Source organism: Capra hircus, chromosome 21, assembly GCF_001704415.2.
Source record: "Capra hircus breed San Clemente chromosome 21, ASM170441v1, whole genome shotgun sequence".
Taxonomy (NCBI): domain Eukaryota; kingdom Metazoa; phylum Chordata; class Mammalia; order Artiodactyla; family Bovidae; genus Capra; species Capra hircus.
The window spans coordinates 55396537-55419768 of NC_030828.1; positions in this window are offsets into that span (position 1 = coordinate 55396537).

A 23232-nucleotide genomic window follows, 5' to 3' on the forward strand; every position below is an offset into this window, starting at 1 on the left:
GAGTGGGGCTACTGTCTCATTGCAGTGCTGGGACTGCTCATTGCAATGGCTCCTCTTATTGTGGACCGCGGGCTCTAGGGTGTGTGGCTTCATTAGTTGCAGCACGTGGGCTTAGTAACTGTGGCTTCCAGACTCTGGAGCTCAGGCTTAGTCGCTCCGTGGCATGTGGGATCTTCCTGGATCAGGGATCAAATCTACATCTCCTGCTTTGGCAGGCGGATTCTTTCCTATTGAGCCACTAGCGAAGGTATGATCTTGATAGTTTTGACGATTATGGGTTAGGTGTTTTGTAGAATGCCACTGTATTGGGATTTGTTTGATGCTTTTCTCAGGATTAGACTCAGGTTATGGTTTGGGGGAGGAAGATGGCAGAGTAAGGTACAATTCTCATCATATCAAGAGAACATCTCTCAAAATGACTTATGTCTCAATGTTGACCTTGATCGCCTGACTTGAGGTAGTGTTTGTCAGGTTTCTTCACTGTAAAGTTACTCTTTTTTCCTCCTTTTCCGTGCTGTACTCTTTGAAAGGAGATTGCTATGTGCAGCCAATGCTTAATGAGTTGGGAGTTAAATTCTGTCTCCTTAAGGGCAGAGTATGTATGTAAATTACTTGCAATTTTTCTGCATGGACCTTTGTCTCTTCTCCCTTATTTATTATTCAGTTCTTTATTTATATCAGTATCAACTCATGGATATTTATTTTACACTTTAGTTTAGAATCAACTGCTACATTATTTTGTTGCTCAAATTGTTCCAGCTTTGGCCCCTGGGAGCTCTTTCGTTTGCCTCCAGACAGAGTACCCCATCATTGTCACAAAACCCCTTCCTTAGTTTCTGTCACTACAAGATGCTCTGGCTTATCTTGTGTACTTCCTGCCCTAGTCCTAGAATCCTTCTCCACAGAGCTCTAGTTCCTTTTATTGGAAAACAGTATTAGAGACCAAAGTCCAGGTGCAAGATGTATTGATTGCTACTATCAGACTATCTTTGGAAATCTTGAAATTCCTGCTCCGTAGATACCAGGAAGGTGACACTGGATATCTTCCAATTTATTATTCTGTCTTGCCATTTTCAGTTTGTTACCCGGGCTGTTAGAACACAGAAGTTCTTTCTTTTTTCCTACACTTTGAACTTTTTATTTTGTGTTGAGGTATAGCCAATTAACAGTGTTGTAATAGTTTCAGGTGAACAGTGAAGGGACTCAGCCATACACATATGTGTATCCATTCTTCCTCCATCCTCCCCTCAATCCAGGCTGCCACATAACATTGAGCAGTTTCCTGGGCTCTGTAGTAGGTCCTTTTTGGTTATCCATTTTAAATACAGCAGCATGTACATGACCATCCCAAACTCTCTAACTCTCCCTTCCCTCTAGCAATCATAAGAACACAGAAATTCTTTAAGGAAGCCTGAAATTGTCCTTGAAAGTGAGAAACAAGGTCCACTTCTCTGGGATCCCCCCATATTTACCTTGTTTGTTTTTGTTTAAACTTCCTCCCTAAAGGGTTTCAGTCTAGAGGAGTGTGTTAGTTGTCAACAGCTACCATACAAAACACTACAGAGTGGTTGGCTAAAAACAGCAGAAATTTGTGTTCTGATGGTCCTGGAGTCTAGAAACCCAAGGCTGACATACTGGCAGGTCGGTTTCTTCTGGAGCCTCTCTCCTTGGCTTGCGGATGGCCTCCTTCTTGCGGCTTTGTCATCACGTGGCAATGCTTCTGCGCTCCTGCACAGAAGAGGAAGAACTCCTCTTCTTATAAGGGTACTAGGCATATTGGATTAGGGTCCCACCCTAATGGCCTCATTTTAACTTAATTACCTCTTTAAAGACCTTATTTCCAAATAGGTCACCTTCCGAGGTACTGGATGTTGAGACTTCATTGTGTGGGTTTGCGGGAACACAGTTCAGCCCATGACAAGAGGGAATCTATGATACACACGCTGCTTTTTCTTTCCTCTTTCTGTGAGACAGACCCTTTCTTCTGATTCCTAGGTGTGGGCTATTTCTCCTATCCTAACTTGAATTCTTCCTGCCTGTATCTTGTACCACAGTTATGGTGGGCCAGGGCAAGCTCTTGATAAATCAAAGCTGTTCGAATATAGAAAAAGTCCTTCCCAAAACTGTTGTTTCGTTACAGATGGAAAAAAAGAAAATCAGTTTTGAGGTTTGAATTTGAACAGTAAATGACCTCTTTTCCCCCTAACAACCATAATCCTCCTTCAGGCAGTACATACGTTTGCTTGAACAGGGGAAAGGTCATGTGCCAGACAGGAGGGTGGGAAGCATATTGCTTTTTTGTTTTTTAATACCCTCATTGTGTATATATGTACACAATGCTCATATACATAACAAATACATATATGTAAAAACCATGGCATGGAATAAGTGTTCATTACCATGATCTCAAGTCCTGACTATGCCATTTAGTATGTGTAGAACCTTGGGCAAGTCACTTAACTTCTCTGTGCCTTGGATCCACATCTGTAAAATGAGGACAATAACAGTTACCTCTCTCATTCTTGTGAAGTTTAAATGAATGAATTCATTTAAATGCTTTGAACAGTGAGTACCACATTGTTAAAAAAAAAAAAAGAAAGAAAGAAATGTTTAGTAAGTGTTATGTTAGCTATTATTCCACAACTACTTCCTTATTTCTGACCTGCCTTCTTCCCAGGATGGAATTCTATCTGTGTTCCTGCTTAAGATCTGGTCCCAGTTCTAGCCAGCCTGCCTTTCCCTTTGCTCCTAGTTGTCTGACTCTCCTCTTGCCACCTTTCCTGGTCCATTTCTAAATAGGCATAGTTGACTCCTCTCATTCTTGTCTCAGCTGACTCCCCAACACCTGCCTTTTTGTTGTTGCTTAGTCACAAAGTGTCCACCTCTTTGTGACCCCATGGACTGTGGTCCACCAGGCTCCACTCTCCATGGGATTTCCCAGACAAGAATACTGGAGTGGGTTGCCGTTTCCTCCTCCACTGATGCCTGCCTCTATGATTTGAAGATCAGCCGAATGCAATTCCTCTAACACTCTGCACATGGAAACTCCTGCCTTTGCCGCCTCGGTCATCACCTGGCCAAATTCCAGCTGTCATTTAATTGCTGCTTCAGATTTACTCGTAAACCATACAGAGCTCATGACTCCTTTCTAGACTGCATCCCTTTCCTACCTCCTTGGTCCCTCTAATGTAATGTATTGAGACTGAGGTTAGACATTTTGGTATCATCTTTGATTACTTGAGCATCTCAGACTCTGTGATCAACATACAGAGCAGTTACTTGATCAGATTGAGTTTTTTAAAAAAATTCACTCTGGCTGCAGAATAGAGAATTGATCGGAAAGGAAGCAGGAGCTTCCTAACTAGTCTCCTTGCCCTGAGCTCTATTTCTTTCAGTTAGTCCTGCCCCCTTAAGCAAACCAGATCTCGCTCCAACCTTACTTTCAGAGTTGTATCACTCACTGTGTCAAGTCAGAATTCTGCTGTCTAGCCTTTAGGGTCTCCCATGGAGGCCCTCCGTCTGTTTTTGTTGCCCACTGTCTCCTGACACAAACTGTTCCGGATGTGTTGCTTTGCTGACCTTTGTCTCCTCGCCTGCCTTTCTGCGTCATGTCAGTTCCTGTTTCTGCACTTCTGTTCCTATTATTTGACTCATAGCTTCTTGCCTCTTTTCTGTTATACCAGACTTTCAGTGCATCGACCATGAAGCCCTCTGACTTCTGACCTGGCATGTGCATTTTTTAATATACAGTTAACATTTATTGTTTGAACCACACTAAATTATTTTGTTTTTCATTTTTCACTGATAGCTTCTTAGATGTTAACTTTGTCTTCTCAACAAAATTTTAAATTCCTTGAGGAAGGACCATATTTAAAATTTTTTCCAGTGAGTTCTTGATCATTCTTAGTGCCAGTACCAAGTGTTATGGGTTACAGGATTAGAGTGGACTCTAATCCAGTCTGTGTCCTTATAAGAAGAGGAAATTTGGATACATAAAGAGACATGGGGAAGAAGGAAGGCCACATGGAGATGGAGGCCTTGACTGGAGAGATGCATTTATAGGCCAAGGAATGCCAAGGATTGTTAGCAACCACTAGAAGCTAAGAAAAAGGCAAAGAAGAATCCTCCCTTAGGGCCTTCAAATAGAGAGCATGGTCCTATAGACAACTTAATTTTAGACTTCTAGACTCCAGAACTGTGAGAGAATATTTTTGGTTGTTCTAGTCGCTGGACTTGTGGCTTGTTTGGTTGTTGTTTAGTTGCTAAGTAGTGTCCAACTCTTTTTTGACCCCACGACTATGAACTGTAGGACTGTAGACCCCCCAGGCTCCTCTGTCCACTGGTTTTCCCGGGCAGGAATCCTGGTACTTTGCTATAATGGCTCTAGGAAACTAATAAAAGATTCAGTAAAAACTCTGGCAGACTTTTGAAAGTTATTTTATTTTTGTAGAAATTGACAAGCTGATTCTAGAATATATGGCAGTGCAAATAACCTAGAATAGCCATAACAATTTTAAAAAGAACAAAGTAGGAGAACGTAATACTCCCTGATTTCAAGGCTTATTATGTAGTAATTTAATACTATATAGACACAGTAACAAGACTGTGGAGTTATTGAAGACAAGAGGCATATATATCACTGGGATGGAATGGAGTGCACAAATAGACCCACAGATACGTGGTCAATTAACTTTTGGTGAAAAGTGCCAAGGCAGTTTAATGGGGAAAGGGAAGTCTTTTCAACAAAAGACGCTAAAGCAACTGGATATCTTTATGGTGGTGGGGTGGGTGGTGCTGTTATATAACTTGTGCTACTTCACAACATAAAATTAACTTGGATCATGAACCTAAATATAAAAGGTAAAGCTATAAATCTTCTAGAAGACAAAACAGGAGAAAATATTTGTGACTTTGGATTGGCATGGGTTTTTGAGGACACAAAAAGCTTGAACCATAAAGAGAAAAATAGATAAATTTGGCTATCAAAATTAAAACCTTTGCTCCTCAAAAGGCACTACTTAAAAAAAAAAAGATAGAAAAAGCAAGTCATGGGTTGAAAGACATATTCAGAATACATCTATCAGATAGGAGAATTGTATCAGTGCAGCCCCCTATACCAGGACCCAGCCCACCTACCAACAGGCCAGCACCAGCCCTAATACCCCCTTGGCCCCGGCCCTACTGAGCATCAGGCCAGCTCTAAGACCCCAGGGCTGGACAATCAGAGACCCAGGAACCATGCTCAGCCTACCAGCATGTTATCACTAGCCCCTGGGACCTCTTGGGCCCCAAACTCACCTACCAGCAGGCCAATACCACTTCAACCCCTTAGCTAGCTATCCTAGTATCCAGCCCCACTCACTAGTGGCCCAGCACCAGCTTTGAGACACCCTAGACCCTGCAACCTGCTGTGTCAGGAATTGGTCCCACCCAGCAGTGGGCCAACACTATCCCTAGGATCCCAGGCCCCTCAGCCAGTAGCCTGTGACCCAGCCTCACCAACCAGGGGCCAGCAGCCACCATGCAAGGAAAGGCCTGGTAACCAATGGAACAGGCTGTACCTATCAGACTGCCCACAGTAGACCACCAACAACAGAAGGACCCACGCGGCCCAGGTAGGAGGCTCCCCTAGAGCATGTAACTCTGATGACCAAAGGGGAGTGTGCTGTTGGGATGCATAGGACATCTACAAAGCCCACTTTCCCAAGGTTGGGAAATGAAATCAACCTACCAGATACTTAGAAATGAAAACAGTAAATTAGGCAAAATGAGGCAGCAGAAGAGTATCTTCCAAATGAAGGAGCAAGATAAAACCCCAAAAGAGCTCAGTGAAGTGGAGATGGGCAATCTGCCCATCTCTGTAGATAGTTCACACTAATGAGCATAAAGATGTTCAGAGAACTCAGGAGAAGATTGAATGAGCAGAGTGATAAGTTAGTTTTTAACAAAGAATGAGAAAATTAAAAAAAAAAGAACCGAACAGATGAAGAATACAATAACTGAAATGAAAAATACACTAGAAGGAATCAACAGTAGATTAGATGATATAGTAGATTAGATGAATGAATCAGTGAGCTGGAAGGCAGAATAGTGGAAATCACTGAAGCTGAACAGAAAACGGAAAACACTTAAGAGAAACTTACAGCATCGTGAGAAATTAAAATCACTGCATGCCTTGCCTGTGCCAAGAGAAACACAAACTTTAGTCAAAGGGAACGTTAATTCTCCTACAAAGAAGCAGCCAAAATGCGGAAACCTTTGGTCTTCATTCACAAAAAATAGTTCCTTGCTTGATGAAGTTACAGTTCAAGTATTCCCTATTGCATCAGAGGACATATACCACATCACCACACTATATGAATTGCTTCTTTTCTTCTGTGGAATGGGTGGAAGGAATCTCCTTGAATGTTCTTTTAGGTTTTTCTGTTTAAATTGTAGCCAACATTTTTCAAGAATCAGTTTTGCGATCTTCATGGAACTTCCTGAGATTACTCTGACCTTATCATGGGAGCAAGAAGAAGCAGAGAAATAAGGAAATGACAAAGGAAGACAGAAAAGTGGATACATATGTCTAAGATCTTTGTAGTAGGAGTACATTAACCTCTGGGAGGTTGCCCATGGATCTCACATGGCTGACAGGTGACTGAGTTGGAATTTGAACTCAAGTTCTTTCTGACTCCAGAGACCGGAATAAATGCTCAGTTATGAAGGGGCTTCTCAGGTGGCGCTAGTGGTAAAGAACTGGGCGGCCAATGCAAGAGACATAACAGACAAGGGTTTGATCCCTGGTTGGGGAAGATCCCCTGGAGGAGGCATTCACTCCATACTGGAGGCAACCCACTCCACTATTCTGGCCTGGAGAATCCCAAGGACAGAGGAGGCTTGCAGGCTATAGTCCATGGGGTCATAAAAAGTTGGACAAGACTGAAGTGACTTAGCACAGACGGTGACCTTGAATTAGGGGAAACCTTCCTTGGAGATCTTTGGCCTTGTGGATCCCTTCCCAAAGAGAATGTCCAGTGCTCCCGGCAGACTGCCTGATCGCTGTTGTTGGAATGAACACAGATCCTTTCTTGGGTCACCTGTGTAGACCAATGGCACCACCCCTCTCCCCTCTTGCCCACCTCTTTCCCCCTCCCCCAATACCTGAACAAGCCCTAGAGGAGTCATTTCCTGTGTGAGCTCCCCTCCACCCACAGGAATTGAATATCTGCAGTGAGTAGAGAGTAAACTTCCTGGAACCTCGGGACACATTCCCCCCAAGATGATGCAGATGCCGATAGCAAGCCTTTTATTTTTTTAAAGGCCATCTCCAACATGGAAACTGGCAATGCAAAAGGTCCATGTGAGCATTCTTAAGGTACCACAGCAGCTTCGGGAGAAGATGACTGCAGGGACGTGGACTCCCTGCTTTCCTTTATGTCCTGTTTTTAGCCCATGTTTTTCAGAGCGAGTAGGTGCCATGGTGATAGGTACCATAGAAATAGATGGAGCACAGCACCCAGTGCGGGGCGATGGAGCTGGCTGTTCCCATGGAAACGCATCACCAGTGGGGAGAACCTGGGACTAGAACCTGTTCTAGCTACAGTGCAGGGCAGGCCCCCTGAAGGACCAACTCCTGACCTGTCACCCTTGTAGCCAGGGGAGAAGATGCTGCTTTAGGGTGGCTCCTTGAGGCTTCCAACATTCTTCTCATGATTGTCTGAGCTCCCTGACTGCACACCTCCCTCCAAGGGCACCTGAGGGGCCTCTCTCTGAATCGACCCAGAGACTGCTTATGTAGCTCTGGCTTTCATCTGGGCCAATTGTGCAGTGCCCAGTTGCTCAGTCATGTCCAACTCTTTGCGACCCCATGGACTGTAGCCCACCAGGCTCCTCTGTCCATGGGATTCTTCAGGCAAGAATACTGGAGTGGATTGCCATTTCATCCTCCAGGAGATCTTCCTGACCCATGGATCAAACCCATATCCTCTGAGTCTGCTGCCATTGGTAGGCGAATTCTTTACCACTGAGCCACTGCAAAGCAATCTGGGCCAATAGTGACCTGTAAACTAACCCTGCCAAGGTTCCCATCCCCACTGATGGGAGCGCCCTGTTCCCATCCTGACTGGATGGGGGACAGTGCCTCGTTTTATGCAATGGTAATAAAGAGCTTTTACAACTGGGATCGAATCCAAGGCATTTGGTGGCCAGGAATACTCATAAAATGAAATCTCAGAGGATCTCACCCAGAAAGCAGAGTGGAGAGGGGTAACATCTCTGTTAGGGACCAAAAGACGGGCTCTAGGACCTGAGTCATGTTTACCAGAAAAAGACAGGACATGTGCTCATCCTGCCTGGCCAATCATGTAACACCAGCTACTCCTGTAACTGAGACAAAGGACTGCCTGTATATAAGCCGCCATACTCCTCTGTTCGGGGCTCTTGTTGGATTCCACTGTGCTGGAAGAGACTTGGGCCCTAGCGTGCTAGAAATAAACTCCCTTCTTGCCTTTGCATTACTGTGGTGGACTTGCTCTCTCGGTTGGTTCGGAAATACAGGCTCAGTGCATAACATTTGGGGGCTCGTCCAGGATCTCCATCCCACCGGGGAGGACAACTCTCCTGGTAGAAGGGAGTAACCTCGTTAGGTGATAAGAGCTCTGAGCACTGGTGCTAATGTTGCAGAAGCCCAGATTAAGTCCGGGACCCAGTATCGTACTGGGGAGGCATCTGAGTGTAAAGTGCAGAGGCAACTACAGCGTAAGGCCGAGGCCCGGTAGTGTGCCGGGGAGGCAGCTGGCTCTGGTTACTGGATTAAGTCCAGTGTAAGGCCGGGGCCTGGTTTTGTGCTGGGGAGGTGGCTGGCTCTGGTTACTGGATTAAGTACAGCGTAAGGCCGGGGCCTGGTTTCGTGCTGGGAAGGCGGCTGGCTCTGTAAACATCCTGCAGGTAAGATTGAGTGCATTGTCAGTGGCCACCTTGCGTTTGTTATCTGTTTGTCTATTCATGGTATCTGCGTTGCTCTTTGTGTGCTCTGTTGGCTCCCAGTGTGCTTTTCTGTGATCATGGGACAAACAACTTCTACTCCTTTATCTCTTATGATTAACCACTTCTCTGATTTTAAGTCTAGAGCACAGAATCTATCATTGCTGGTAAAGAAAAGCAAGTTAGTAACTTTTTGTTCTGCCAAGTGGCCTGCTTTTGATGTCGGCTGGCCACAAGAAGGCACCTTCAGCCTGCCTACTATTCGAGCGGTCAAAGAGAAGGTGCTCACCCCCTACCCTTCGGGGCACCCAGCCAGACCAAACTCCATACATTTTGGTCTGGCAGGACCTGGTGGAAAACCCCCTGGCCTGGCTAAAATCTTTTGTTTTTCAGCCCCTCACTTCCCTTCCCTCTTCCCCGCCCTCAGAAGATCCTTTTCACCCATAACCCCACCTGGGATGACTGTCAACAGTTGTTACAAGTGCTCTTTACTACAGAGAAACGCGAACAGATCTTGTCAAAAGCACAAAAGAATGTGCCGGGGGTAGATGGGAGACCCACTACACAGCCTAACCTGATTGATGAGGGATTTCCCCTGACGCGGCCCTGCTGGGACTTCGAACACGCTGAAGGTAGGGAGCGTCTCCAAGTGTACCGCCAGACTCTTATGGCCAGCCTTAGAGCGGCCGCCAAGAAGCCAACTAATTTGGCCAAAATAAATTCAGTGAGGCAAGAGCCAAATGAGAGCCCAGCAGCCTTCCTTGAAAGGATAATAAAAGCTTTTAGACAGTATACCCCTATGGACCCACAGGCAGATGAGTCACGAGCGGCAGTTATGTTAGCATTTGTAAATCAAGCAGCCCCCGATATTAAACAAAAGTTACAAAAGATAGAGAGGTTAAATGAACAATCCTTGCAAGATCTAGTGAGGGCAGCCGAGAGAGTTTTTAATCATAGAGAGACCCCAGAAGAGAGAGAGGACCACATTAAAAAATAAAAATTTAGAGCTAAAGAAAACCGTAAAAATCAAAAAGAGCTGGCCCAGATATTTTTTTGCTGGGGTTGAAAACAAAAACAGGTTCCAAAAAGGGAAAAAATTGGACTCAAAAACTGAAGAAAAAACGACAAGGCGTAAGCTTGAAAAAAACCAATGTGCATTTTGTAAAGAGTTTGGACATTGAAAAGATAAATGCCCCAAGAAAAATCTAAAAGAGGGGCCCAAGAACCCCAAGAACGAGACTCCCTCTCCAGACAGTCATATCCCCTACGTGGGTGAAGATAGAGACTAGGGGGGTCAGGGCTCAAACCTCTCCCCGAGTCCTGGGTAACCATAAATGTGGAGGGGAAACCGGTTGGCTTCATGGTGGACACGGGAGCCCAGTACTCAGTCTTAAACCAAAAAGATGGACCCATGTCTAAGAAAGGTAGCTGGGTGCAGGGAGCAACCGGACTAAACGATATGGATGGACTACAAAACGGCATGTAAACTTGGGGGCCCACCAGGTAACCCATTCTTTTCTGGTGATACCTGAGTGTCCAGCGCCCTTGTTGGGAAGGGATTTACTGTCTAAAGTGAATGCCCAAATTCATTTCGACCACGGACAAGTGTCGGTTTTAGATGGGACCGGGCATCCTCTTCAGGTACTATCTCTGGCATTAAAAGATGAATACAGACTCTACTTGCCAGAGGCCCCAGTGACAATAAGCCCCGAAGTACAACCATGGGTTCAAAGATACCCTCAGGCCTGGGCTAAAACAGCAGGAATGGGATTGGCCAAACAGAGGCCCCCTATCATTGTGGAACTGAAAGCCAGTGCTTCCCCGGTGAGGGTACGGCACTATCCCATGAGTGAAGAGGCTCGACAAGGAATTACTCCTCATATACAACACCCATAGACACTGGGGTCCTAAAAGGTGCCAGTCCCCATAGAACACTCCCCTGTTGCCTGTGAAAAAGCCTGGGGGAACTGATTTTAGACCGGTTCAAGATCCACGAGAAGTCAACAAACGGGTGAGTGATATTCATCCTATGGTTCCTAACCCTTATACATTGCTAAGCAACTTGCCTCCAAACTACATTTGGTATACTGTTTTAGATTTAAAAGATGCCTTTTTCAGTTTGCCTCTTGCCCCCGCAAGCCAAGAGATATGGCAGGAAGACAGTGGTCAGACCCCTGTGCAGCTGACATGGACTCGCTTACCACAGGGTTTCAAAAACTCGCCCATGTTATTTAACGAGGCCCTGGAGGAAGACCTCTCCGTGAGTATCAGGTTGAACACCCTACCATTGTTTTATTACAATATGTTGATGACCTTATGCTGGCAGCGGCTACAGAGAAAGAGTGCCAAGAGGCAACAGGTGACCTTCTCCAAACCTTGGGGACTTTAGGTTACAGGGCCAGTGCCAAAAAGGCCCAGATTGCCAGACAAGAGGTTACATACCTCGGTTATAAGATAAAACAGGGCCAGAGGTGGCTAACACAGGCTATGAAAGAAACCATCCTCCAGATCCCTGAGCCGGCTAACCCTAGACAAGTGAAAAAATTTCTGGGAACTGTGGGATATTGCCGGTTATGGATCTTGGGGTTTGCAAAAAAGGCCAGGCCCCTATATGAAGGGACCAAAAAAAAACAAGGACTGGAAATGGACTGAGCCAATGAAAGAGGCCTTTCAAGAGCTCAGGCGAGCCTTGCTAGAAGCTCCTGCCCTTGCCCTCCCTGATCCATCTAAGCCTTTCCAATTATTTGTAGATGAAAAGCGGGGGATAGGAAAAGGGGTGCTAATACAGAGATGGGGACCATGGAAGCGACCTGTAGCTTACCTTTCCAAGAGACTAGACCCAGTGGCAGCCAGATGGCCTCCTGGCCTCCGTATCATTGCGGCCACCACGCTCTTAGTCCACGATGCTGATAAACTGACTTATGGACAGAGACTCTTGGTCTACACTCCTCATGCCATAGAGAGAGTTTTAAGGCAGCCCCCAGGTAAATGGATTTCTAATGCCCGCTTGACGCACTACCAGGTCTTGCTACTTGACACCCCACGGATTCATTTCCAAACACCCTGCACTCTAAATCTGGCCACTCTTTTGCCCAATCCAGAGGAAAATAGCCCCCTCCATGATTGTGATGAGATACTGGCCGGGGTACAGCAATACGAAAGGACTTAACCGATACTCCACTGGATAACAGTGAGCTAAAATGGTTCACAGATGGCAGCAGTTATGTGAAAGATGGACAGAGACAGGCGGGAGCTGCAGTAGTAGATGACTCTGGACAGACGATATGGGCAGAGGCCCTTCCCCCGGATACCTCAGCACAAAAGGCAGAGTTAATTGCCCTGATTCAAGCACTAGAGAGAGCCAAAGAAAAAAGAATAACTATTTTCACTGACAATCACTATGCTTTTGGCACGGTACACATCCAGAGCCCAATATATCGGGAACGGGGGTTTTTGACAGCTGAAGAAAAAGAAATTAAAAATTTGCCTGAAATCCGTAGACTTTTAGAGGCGGTACAGATGCCTCGGGCTGTGTCAATAGTACACGTACCTGGACATCAGAAGGGTGACAGCCCCACGGCACGAGGGAATCGTGCCGCAGACCTGGCAGCTCAAAAAGTAGCTGATGAAGATTTCATCACCCCTGTGTTGGCGATCGGACTTCCACCTCCAGGTATGGGAACTCTGCCCCCAACCCCTGAGTATTCATCCACAGACCTTGCTTGGATCCAAGAACACACCAACCTTCAAAAAGGTAAAGATGGATGGTACCGAGACTCAGACGGCTACTTGATACTCCCTGCTCAGTTGGGACGGCAACTCTGTGAGCATCTGCACTTGTCTACTCATCTAGGAGAAAAGAAGACTCTGATGCTCTTTCAAACTGCGCGCCTGCGATTTCCCCGGCACCAGACAACTGTAAAGAACATAGTGCATGCTTGTAAGGCGTGTCAACAGATGAGGCCAGGAAAAGGACAACATGCAGGACTGAGGTATCTGGGAGAAGGACCAGGGCAATGCTGGGAAATAGATTTCACCGAGGTAAGGCCAGGCAAGTATGGTTACCGGTACTTGTTAGTGCTGGTGGATACCTTCTCAAGGTGGGTAGAGGCTTTTCCTACAAAGGGAGAGACTGAGATGATAGTGGCAAAAAAGATTAAAAAAAAAATAGTTCCCAGGTTTGGCCTGCCGGTGACCATCGGCTCTGATAATGGGCCTGCTTTTGTGAGTCAAATAGTTCAGAGCCTTGCCCTAGCCCTGGGGACTAAGTGGAAGTTACATTGTAAATACAGTCCACAGAGCTCAGGGCAAGTAAAAAGAATAAATCGGACCCTAAAAAACTTTAACTAAATTGGCTATAGAGACTGGCGGGGACTGGGTGACCCTCCTTCCCTTCGCCCTCTTCCGTGCGCATAATACTCCTTATCAATTTAATCTGACCCCATTTGAAATTCTGTATGGGAGACCTCCCCCTATGTGTCCAATATTTAAAGAAAAGAAATTAACGCCTCCCACGTTGGGACAATTCCAAGAGGCCTTGATGGCCTTAAGCAAGGTGCACTCTCATGTCTGGAAACTGCTCCGGGAAATACATGTGGGTCAAAATAAGGGAACTATTCCCTCACGTGACATTGGCCCAGGAGATTGGGTATGGGTCAAAAGGCACCAAACCAAGGCACTAGAACCCAAGTGGAAGGGTCCTTATGTTGTTCTTCTTACCACCTCAACTGCCCTAAAGGTCAATGGTATCGGGCCTTGGGTGCATTGCAACCACGTACGCCCAGCTACTTCAGCAGAGCAAGAAGACACTAAAAAAGAATGGGAAGCGTCTCTGCACCCGTCCAACCCCCTGAGGCTGAAGCTCTGGCACTGTCAACAGGACCAAGACAACTCGTCTGGACCATCTTATGGATGACCATGTTACTCTGCTCCGAAGCTGCCAGCGTAAACCCGCACCAACCCATCAGAATAACCTGGAAACTGCAAAATGGACTAACACGTGAGATGCTTAACTCCACCACCGCAGTACATCCACCAAATACTTGGTGGCCAGACTTATACTTTGACCTTAAGCCAGTGGTAAATGTACCCTGGAAGAGGGGCAAGCTCCAAAATCATGCATTCTGGGCATGTCCAGGTGCGCCCAGGCATAACTGGAAGATCTGTGGGGGGATACAGAGGGGACTCTGTGCTGCCCTAGGAAAAGAGTGTTGTTTTTATGCTGATCACACAAAAATAGTTAAAAAATCTATGGCCAAAGTAAGAGACTAGCCCAACGTAAACAAAAATGTGAGGCTCAACAAAGATGGTTTGAGTCTTGGTTTCAACATTCCCCTTGGTTGACCACCCTAATCTCCACTTTGCTGGGACCCCTGCTAGTACTTCTACCGATGCTTACCTTTGGCCCATGTATTATCAATAGACTTGTAGCCTTTGTAAAGGAACGCATAAATACAGTACAGCTGTTTGTGCTTCGGCAACAATATCAAACTGTGTCTCAGGACCGAGAGGAAGATTCCTCTATATGATCTAAGGACAGGGGGGAATGTTAGGGACCAAACGACGGGCTCTAGGACCTGAGTCATGTTTACCAGAAAAAGACAGGACATGTGCTCATCCTGCCTGGCCAATCATGTAACGCCAGCTACTCCTGTAACTGAGACAAAGAACTGCCTGTATATAAGCCGCCATACTCCTTTGTTCGGGGCTCTTGTCGGATTCCACTGTGCTGGAAGAGACTTGGGCCCTAGCGCGCTAGAAACAAACTCCCTTCTTGCCTTTGCATTATCGTGGTGGACTTGCTCTCTCGGTCGGTTCGGAGATACGGGCTCGGTGCATAACAGTCTCAGGTTGTGCTTTCAGTTTGTGAACCCTCCCTCGGGCAATACAGATTCAGGCCAGGTCTCAGCTGTTTCTGGAGGCACTGAAACACCCTTTGAAAGAACTGGTTGAGCCATCCTGTAGAATCTATATAACCATCTCGGCATCCCTGTCTGTGAGGTACACACTGAGTTGCTTCAGTTGTCTCCAACTCTTTGAAACCCCGTGGACTGTAGCCTGCCAGGCTCCTCTTTCCATTGGATTCTCCAGGCAAGAACACTGGAATGGGTTGCCATTCCCTTCTCCAGGGGATCCTCCCATCCCAGGGATCTAACCCCCTTCTCCTGTGGCTCCTGAGCTGTTGGGGAAGCCCATCGCTGTCTATAGATGTATGTAAATGATCCTTTTGGAACTCAGCTTGTTTTTGTTTGGATTTAGGGCAATTATACAAATTCTGAAATATAACCCATATGTACACATGCCCTTTAAACCGAACTGTCTTATATTAGACCTGGTATAAGAGGATTAAGTTTAAAAGACATATGTTATATGTGTCCTATCATATATTCTTCTGCAATAGGGCTCTATTATATATGTTTGTTTCCATACATTTACACTGTCAGATGGCATACGTCCTTCAGGGCAGCATGACTATAATTTTGGATTAAAGTATACTTCTGAGACTAGTCATTCTAAGTAATGACCAATTCAAGATAATCTTACTCTCAGTTAAAGAAACACACACATACTCTTAACAAGTCAATTTTTTAAATTGATAATCATAGCACCATCAACTCACGAATTACTGCCTTGGTAGTTACAGATTATGAAAATCATAGCACTGGGGGACTTCCCTGGTGGCTCAGCAGTTAAGACCTCCACTCCCAAAGCAGGGAGCACAGGTTCGATCCCTGGTCAGGGAACTAAGATCCCACATGCCAAACAAACAAAGAGAAAATCATAGCATTGGAAGGCTCTAAAGCAGTGTCTATCCTGGTGTATCTGGGAGGCTGAGCCCAGTGACTTGAAGTGCTTGGCTATTTAGCTCAGCATATCTTCTGTGGATGCAGGCAATGTGTCTGGTCATTTTCACTCGGCCAGTCCTTTCCCAAGCAGTGGACATGCATGGAGGCTTCCGCTCCTCCAGCTAGCCAGTGATGACCTTGAAGGAGGCTTGTAGGTCATGCCATTGGTGGAGCTGTGCAGTGAAAGAGTAGTCAGACATTAAAGCAATTTCCTGGTTTATCCCTAGGACTCATCCATGAAACCACGTGACTCCACACTCACTGTTAGTAACAGCATACATGTAAACTGCCTCTGGGTCCCCTGTGTCCTGTTTCGTGGTTACAGGAATTTGGTGTGACCGAGCACTGCAGAATCTCTGAACTAAATAAGCAAACATGCGTGCTGTGGCTTTTCAGGCCAAGCAAACTGTGAAACAGACAGGCTTGCCTTTCTCGCCCATAGCACTGTCATACCTTGGAGTTCTGCCACCGGGTGGGATTGCTTTTTTTTTTGGCTTAGTAACTACAAGCAGATTTGCTTTGAAGAACAAGGCTCTCAAATCTTCTGTAACTCTCTAAGAATGGACATTCACAGTCAGGTTTGGCAGAAAGTGTTTTCCCTGATTTTCGGAGTGATAAAGTTAATGTTTGGCCATGTGAAACATAAACACAGAAACCTTCCTTTCCAAGATAAGATTCTTTCTATGATGTTGGAACAGGAAGCCTGAGTTAGAGACTATTTAATTCAAGACACACATAAACTCAGGTGTCACTTTTCCCACCAACAGTTTGAAACTAAACATTTAATGTGAATGTAACTTAGTGATTGGTTTCCCTTTTTAATTTTTATTGCGGGGAAATATATATATATATAACACAAAACTTAGCATCTTAACCAGTTTTACGTGTACAGTTCAGTGACACTGAGTACACACACATTATACAACCATCCCCACCATCCACCTCCAGATCTTTTTCTACATCCCTGTCTTAAAATCCATCCCCATTAAGCACTAATTCCCCATTCCCCTGTCCCCCCAGCTCTATGTTACCAACCAGAGCTCTTGGCCTTCCTCAGTCAGTAGAAATTGACTATGGGGAAAAAGTGGAAACAATAACATTTTATTTTCTTGGACTGCAAAATCACTGCCGATGGTGACTACAGTCATGAAATTAAAAGACACGTGCTCCTTGGAAGAAAAGCTATGATAAGTCTAGATGGCATATTAAAAAGCAGAGATATCACTTTGCCAACAAAAGTCTGTAAAGTCAAAGCTATGGTTTTTCCAAAAGTCATGGACAGATGTGAGTTGGACCATAAAGAAGGCTGAGTGCCAAAGAACTGATGCTTTTGAACTGTGGTGTTGGAGAAGACTCTTGGGAGTTCCTTGGACTGCAAGGAGGTCCAACCAATCAATCCTAAAGGAAATCAGTCCTAAATATTTATTGGAAGGACTGATCCTAAAGCTGAAACTCCAGTACCTTGGCCACCTGATGCTAAGAACCGACTCATTGGAAAAGACCCTGATGCTGGGAAAGATTGAAGGCAGGAGAAGGGGATGACAGAGGATGAGATGGTTGGATGGCATCACTGACTCAATGGACATGAGTTTGAGTGAGCTGTGGCAGATAGTGAAGGACAGGGAAGCCTGGCATGTTGCAGTCTATGAGGTCACAGAGTTGGACACGAGTCAGTGATTGAACAACAGAGGCCAGATAAGAAATTGACTAGAGGCCAAGAAAGGCTTTATTGGGGCTCCTGCTGCAGCAGGAGGAAGTGAGAACAAACAACAGGATCCCTTGATTGCTTGCTCCCTGAGGGGTGGGTGAGCTGGTTCTTTATATGGAATGAGGGCAGGGGAGTGTCCAGGGGTCCAGGAGGAGGGGCAGCTTAGGCATTTTGCCTACCCCTTGGGTGGTGTTGAGTGCAGGGGGCATGCGCAATACCCTGTTTTAGCTCCCAACATCCTGTTTTTGTCGGAAGCTCTTCAGAAGTAGCAGGTGGGGTTTTTTGTTCCTTGTCTCTTTGTATCTTTTTGGGTTCAGAATTTGCCCAAACTGCATATGCATGAAGTTACTTTTAGTCTAATAATTGTTTTGTATTTTGTTGCTCTAGAACAGGTGTGTCCAGGGGCAAGCACTGCCGCACTGCTGCAGAGAGGCCCATGTCCCAAGCCTGTCTCCCCTTGGCAGCCACTCTTCGGTTTTCTGTCTCTGTGAGTTTGGCTGTTCTCGTACCCCATATAAATAGAAGCACATGGTGCTTGTCCTTTTGTGACTGACTTATTTCACTTATTTCACTAGGGCTTCCCTTGTGGCTCAGCTGGTACAGAATCTGCCTGCAATGCGGGAGACATGTGGGTTCGATCCCTGGGGTGGGATCCTGCCCACTCCAGGATTCTGGCCTGGAGAATTCCATGAACTGTATGGTCCATGGGGTCACAAAGAGTCAGACACGACTAAACGACTTTCACCTGCTCACCTGCTATTTCACTTAGCATAATGTCCTCCAAATTCACCCATGTTGTCTCATGTGACGGGGTTGCCTTCCTTTTAAAGGCTAAATAATATTCCATTGTATGTATATACCACATTTTGTTTACCTACCATTTAAATTTTCTGTATTTCTTTCTTTTTTAAAAAAATATTTATTTATTTGTTTATTCATTTGACGGCCTCGAGTCTTAGCTGTGGTATGTGGGACCTAGTTCCCTGACCAGGGATTGAACCCTGGCCCCCTTGCACTGGGACCACGGAATCTCAGCCACTAGACCACCAGGGAAGTCCCCTGTATTTATTTCTTATCATTTAAAAATTTTGAAGCAGTCGCCAAGTGACAGAAAAATTGCAAGGACAGTTTGAGAATAAGAAACCCTGATCCTCATCATCTTTTCATACTTTCTTGTGTTTTTCTATAAACAAAAATACTCTCCCGCCTCATCAAACAACCACCAACACCAGGAAGCTCACACAGATTCATAGCCACCATGGAAGCCTCAGACTCCATCCAGGGTTTGTCAGTTATTGCAATGGTGTCTTTTATCACAAAAGGATCCAACTCAGAACCACTCTTGCATGAAGTGATATCTTTTGGTCTCCTGCAGGTTGGAAGAACAGCCCCCCAGTCTCTCCTTGACTTTTATGACCTTGACATTTTGAAGATCACAGACTTAGTAGAATGTCTTTCTAAGGTTTCCTCTTGGTCAGATTCAGGTGACGCCTCTCTGGCAGAAATGTCACAGCAGTGGCACTGCATTCTTCTTCTGACACCCTGCTAAGAGGTTCAGTGGTTTGATTTGTCCCTATACTAATGATGAGCACTTTGATCCCATGACTTAAGGTGGTGTCTACCAGGGTTCTCCATTATAAAGTTAGTCTTTACCTCTTCATAATTAATAGGTATTTCATGGGGAGATACTTGGAACCTAGGTACATATCCCATGCCTCATCAACTTTATTTTTTATATCCATATGGACTAATGGATTCCTATATTAGTGAGTTATACTCCATTCCCATCATTATTTATTTTAAAGCTCACTTTGTTCCCAATTTGACTAGTAAGAGAACCTTTGATCTGCGCCCTTCCTACATGGACCCCATCATTCATTGAGCATATACGTACTTTCTGGCATGACAAGATGTTATAGGCTCATCTTTCGTCTTTGTCCCAGTTCTGGAATCAGCCATTTCTCCAAGGAGACTTAATTCACTTAAAAAAATTTCTGACATGTATGCATTGCTATATTTATTTAAAAAATTTTTTGGCTGCATGTGGCCTTTCTCTAGTTGCAGACAGTGGGGGTCACTCTCTAGTTGCAGGGCAGGGGCTTCTCATTGCAGTGGCTTCTCTTGTTGCAGAGCACAGGCTCTTGGCCCATGGGCTTCAGTAACTGCAACTTGCTGGCTCTAGGGTACGTGGGCTTCGGGAGTTGTCGTGCCTGGGCTTAGTTGCTCCATAGCTTGTGGAATCTTCCGGATGGGAGATTGAACCTGTGCCCCCAGGATTGACAGGCAGATTGTTATCTACTGAGCCACAGAGGAAGTTCCACGTTTTAATGGAAAATGGTATTTAGAATCCAAAATCTGGACAGTAGATGTGCTCATTCCTATTGAGATGTTACTGCTCCCAGGCAAACCTAAGGAATATACATTACCCTGTGTACACTTATATACACAGATACACGCCTTACCCTCTGATATCACATTCCAGACTACCATTCCTCAGCCTTCTGAAGAATCCCCCCTTTACCCTGGTCAGCTGGTGATACCACAGGCCAGGCCACCCTCCCTGCGTAAGTCCTCCTTGTCACTTGGGCTCTGACCCCCGCTTTGGGCCTTCATGACTTCCTGCCCTCCATCTCCACCATGAACTGCTACCTCTCTGCTCCACCTAGTGACTTTAGCACTGAATTGTTTAGGAGAAAGAAGTCAAAGGGACCACTACTGACTTTGGCTCAAAGTATTGATACTTGTTATTGTTAACAGTCGTTTGCATATTGGGTGTACTTGCATCTGACCTATTAATTAGACAATACTAATCATGACTGGCAGCATTTCCCCAATCCTTTGTCTCTGCTATTGTACTGAAAAAAATTTTATGAAATATTTATACAGCTAGGGTGCCGTCTTCCTTACAGCAACATCTATTTTGCAAATTCGCAGTTGTATTTAGGCAACTCCCGGCAAACACTGAGCAAGTCCTACCTCAAGAATTAATGAGTGAAGACAAGGTCTGTAAACCTATTTATTCCATGCATTCATTATCACGTTATAGGACTCTGGTGAAGTGATCCAAGGGACAGCTACAGAAGTCAGAAATAGAGTTTTGTAATACTATGATAGGGCTTCCCTGATGGCTCAGACAGTAAAGCGTCTTCTTTACCCCGCAATGTGGAAGACCCGGGTTTGATCCCTGGATTGGGAAGATCCCCTGGAGGAAGGAAATGGCAACCCACTCCACTACTCTTGCCTGGAAAATTCCATGGACAGAAAAGCCTGGTAGGCTACAGTCCATGGGGTCTCAAAGAGTCGGACACGACTAAGCAACTTCACTTTCTTCTTTTTCTTTCGGTACTGTGAACTATGTTGTGAATAACAAGATCTTCCTGACTAGACGGTGAACATCAAGGAAATGGGCTGTGTCTTCTACTATTTTTGTACCCCTCAAGGTCAGGTCTGAAATAGGATCTGTACACATATGTATGTGACGCTCCCTGTCTTGTTGGCTGACAAAGCTGTGACAACATTGTTACGGTAGTAGAATTACAAAACCTGATGGACGCCTATTGGACTTTACCCTCCCTCTTTTCTATTTGGCTGTGCTGGGACTTTGTTATGGCAAGCAGGCCTGTTTAGTTTCAGCAAGAGGCTTCTCTAGTTGGGGTGCATGGGCTCTAGAGTGCAGGCTCAGTAATTACAACGTTCGGGCTTAGTTGCCTTGTGGGATCTTAGTTCCCTGACCAGGGATCGAACTATTGTTCCCTGCATTGGAAGGCAGATTCTTAGTGACTGGACTGCCAGGAAAGGTTTTATCCTCCTTGTACTTTATGACCACAAATCGCTCCTTGAAGTACTTGCTTGTTTGGCTGCTGAGCCATATGGTTTATCTCCTGCCTCCCTGGATGCATCCTCCTGATTGCCCTTGTACATCCTATTTACTCTGGCCATCCCCACCTCCCCGACGGTGAGCATTTATCGGGTGTCTTCAATGTGCCAGGCTCTGTTGCTGGCACTGGAGATACAGCAAGGAATAAAACAGACCAAAAGGCCTGTCCTGGCAGAACTGAAGGGAAACAGAAAGCCTTCTCCCTTGTGTGTGTACGATCCCTGGTCCCCACTTCACAGGAGTAACCTCCGCTGAGCACGGGCCGGTCCAGCAGGGCACACAAAGGGGTTAAGGCAGCCTCTGTCCTGCAAGGTTCTTTTCTAGGAGGGAGACTTTCTAGATGCTCATCTCTCTGACCTGGCACCCTCCCTCATCTGCATGCTTCCAGCTTTGCCCACCCTGCAGTCAATCTGCTACCTGCAGTCAGAACCATCTTCATAAAAGGCAAGTCTTACCAAGTCACTCTGTTGCTGAAAACCTTTGTGAGTTCCCATTGCTCTGGGGATAAATCCAAATTCCTTCACGAGCCGGCCTCTGCTTACCCTTCCAGCCTCTGCTCCCAGCACCTCCTCCCTTGCATCATACACTCCAACAGCACCAGAAGCTAGTTCCCTCCACGTGCTTCCCTGCCTTGGCTCCAGCTGTGCCCTGGTCTAGAACACCCTTCCTCCCCACCCTTCTGCTAGTCGAACCCCAACTCTTCCTTTAGGCTCAGCCATTTTTCCTCCTCCACCTGCAGTCCTTATGGCCCAGGAGTGCTCAGCGGTGATAGTTACCTATTTATTTTTCTGTCTCTCCTTTGGAGACAGACACAATGGTAATGATGTGTTTAATGTCTGCCTCCAGGGATGGTAAACCCTCTGTGCGTGTGGGCTGTGGCTGCCTCATTCCTGCTGTATCTGTAGCATGCTGGGCTGGGTGAGGAGTAATAAACACACACGATACTTGCACGGTGAGCCCAGCCAGGAATTGTTCTAAGAACCTCACAAGTGTCAGCTAATTTCATCCTTACAACAAGTCAGTAAGGAACAAACTGTTGTTAGTCCCTGTTTATAGATGACAAAATAGGCACAGAGGGTTAAAGATCCTCTCTTAAGTGGAGAGGCAGGCTTAGCATCTAGTCAGCCCTGAAACTGTGCTCTGGACCACAATACCTGTTGCATGGACCCTGGGCTCCCAGCAGGCGCTCAGTGAGTGATGGCTGCTGATATTCACACTCCCAGGCATACATGCCCTTTTACTCACCTCTGTGTACTCAACATACCCTGCATGGTCAGGGCTAAATCAGTATTTCCTGAATGAATGAAAAAAAAATAAGTGAATCCTCAGAAGTATAAGGAATAACTTATTTTATCATTATGACCTGAGTACCTTCCGAGCATAAGTTTAAATTTAAATTTCATTTTTTTATTAGGTAATACTTACGTGTTGTGCTAGTCAAGGTTGCAGAGTCCTTTTTCCACCAGAACCGTCTCATGGCACAACTCTAGAGGGAGCCATTCACAAAAAAACAGTGTGGCAGCGACTACTCCTGCTCAGGCCCCCATCCACCCAATTTCCCTCCCTGCAGCCACCACTGATACCAAACTTCTCCACCCTTCCAGAGCTGGTCTCCGTGCATTTGAATTGATCGATTGTGTGGGTGTTATTCAACATGGACTTCTTCGTCTTGCCTTGTTCACTTTACACCTTTGGGAGATTGTTTCATTTGAGGTGTATAGAGTAGGCTCATTCTTTAAATTATTAACTTGCATATTATCTATGTATGGTATGGACGGATAGCATGGATGTAACAAAATTTAATTATTCCTCTCTTTAACCAGTCCTCCATGTAT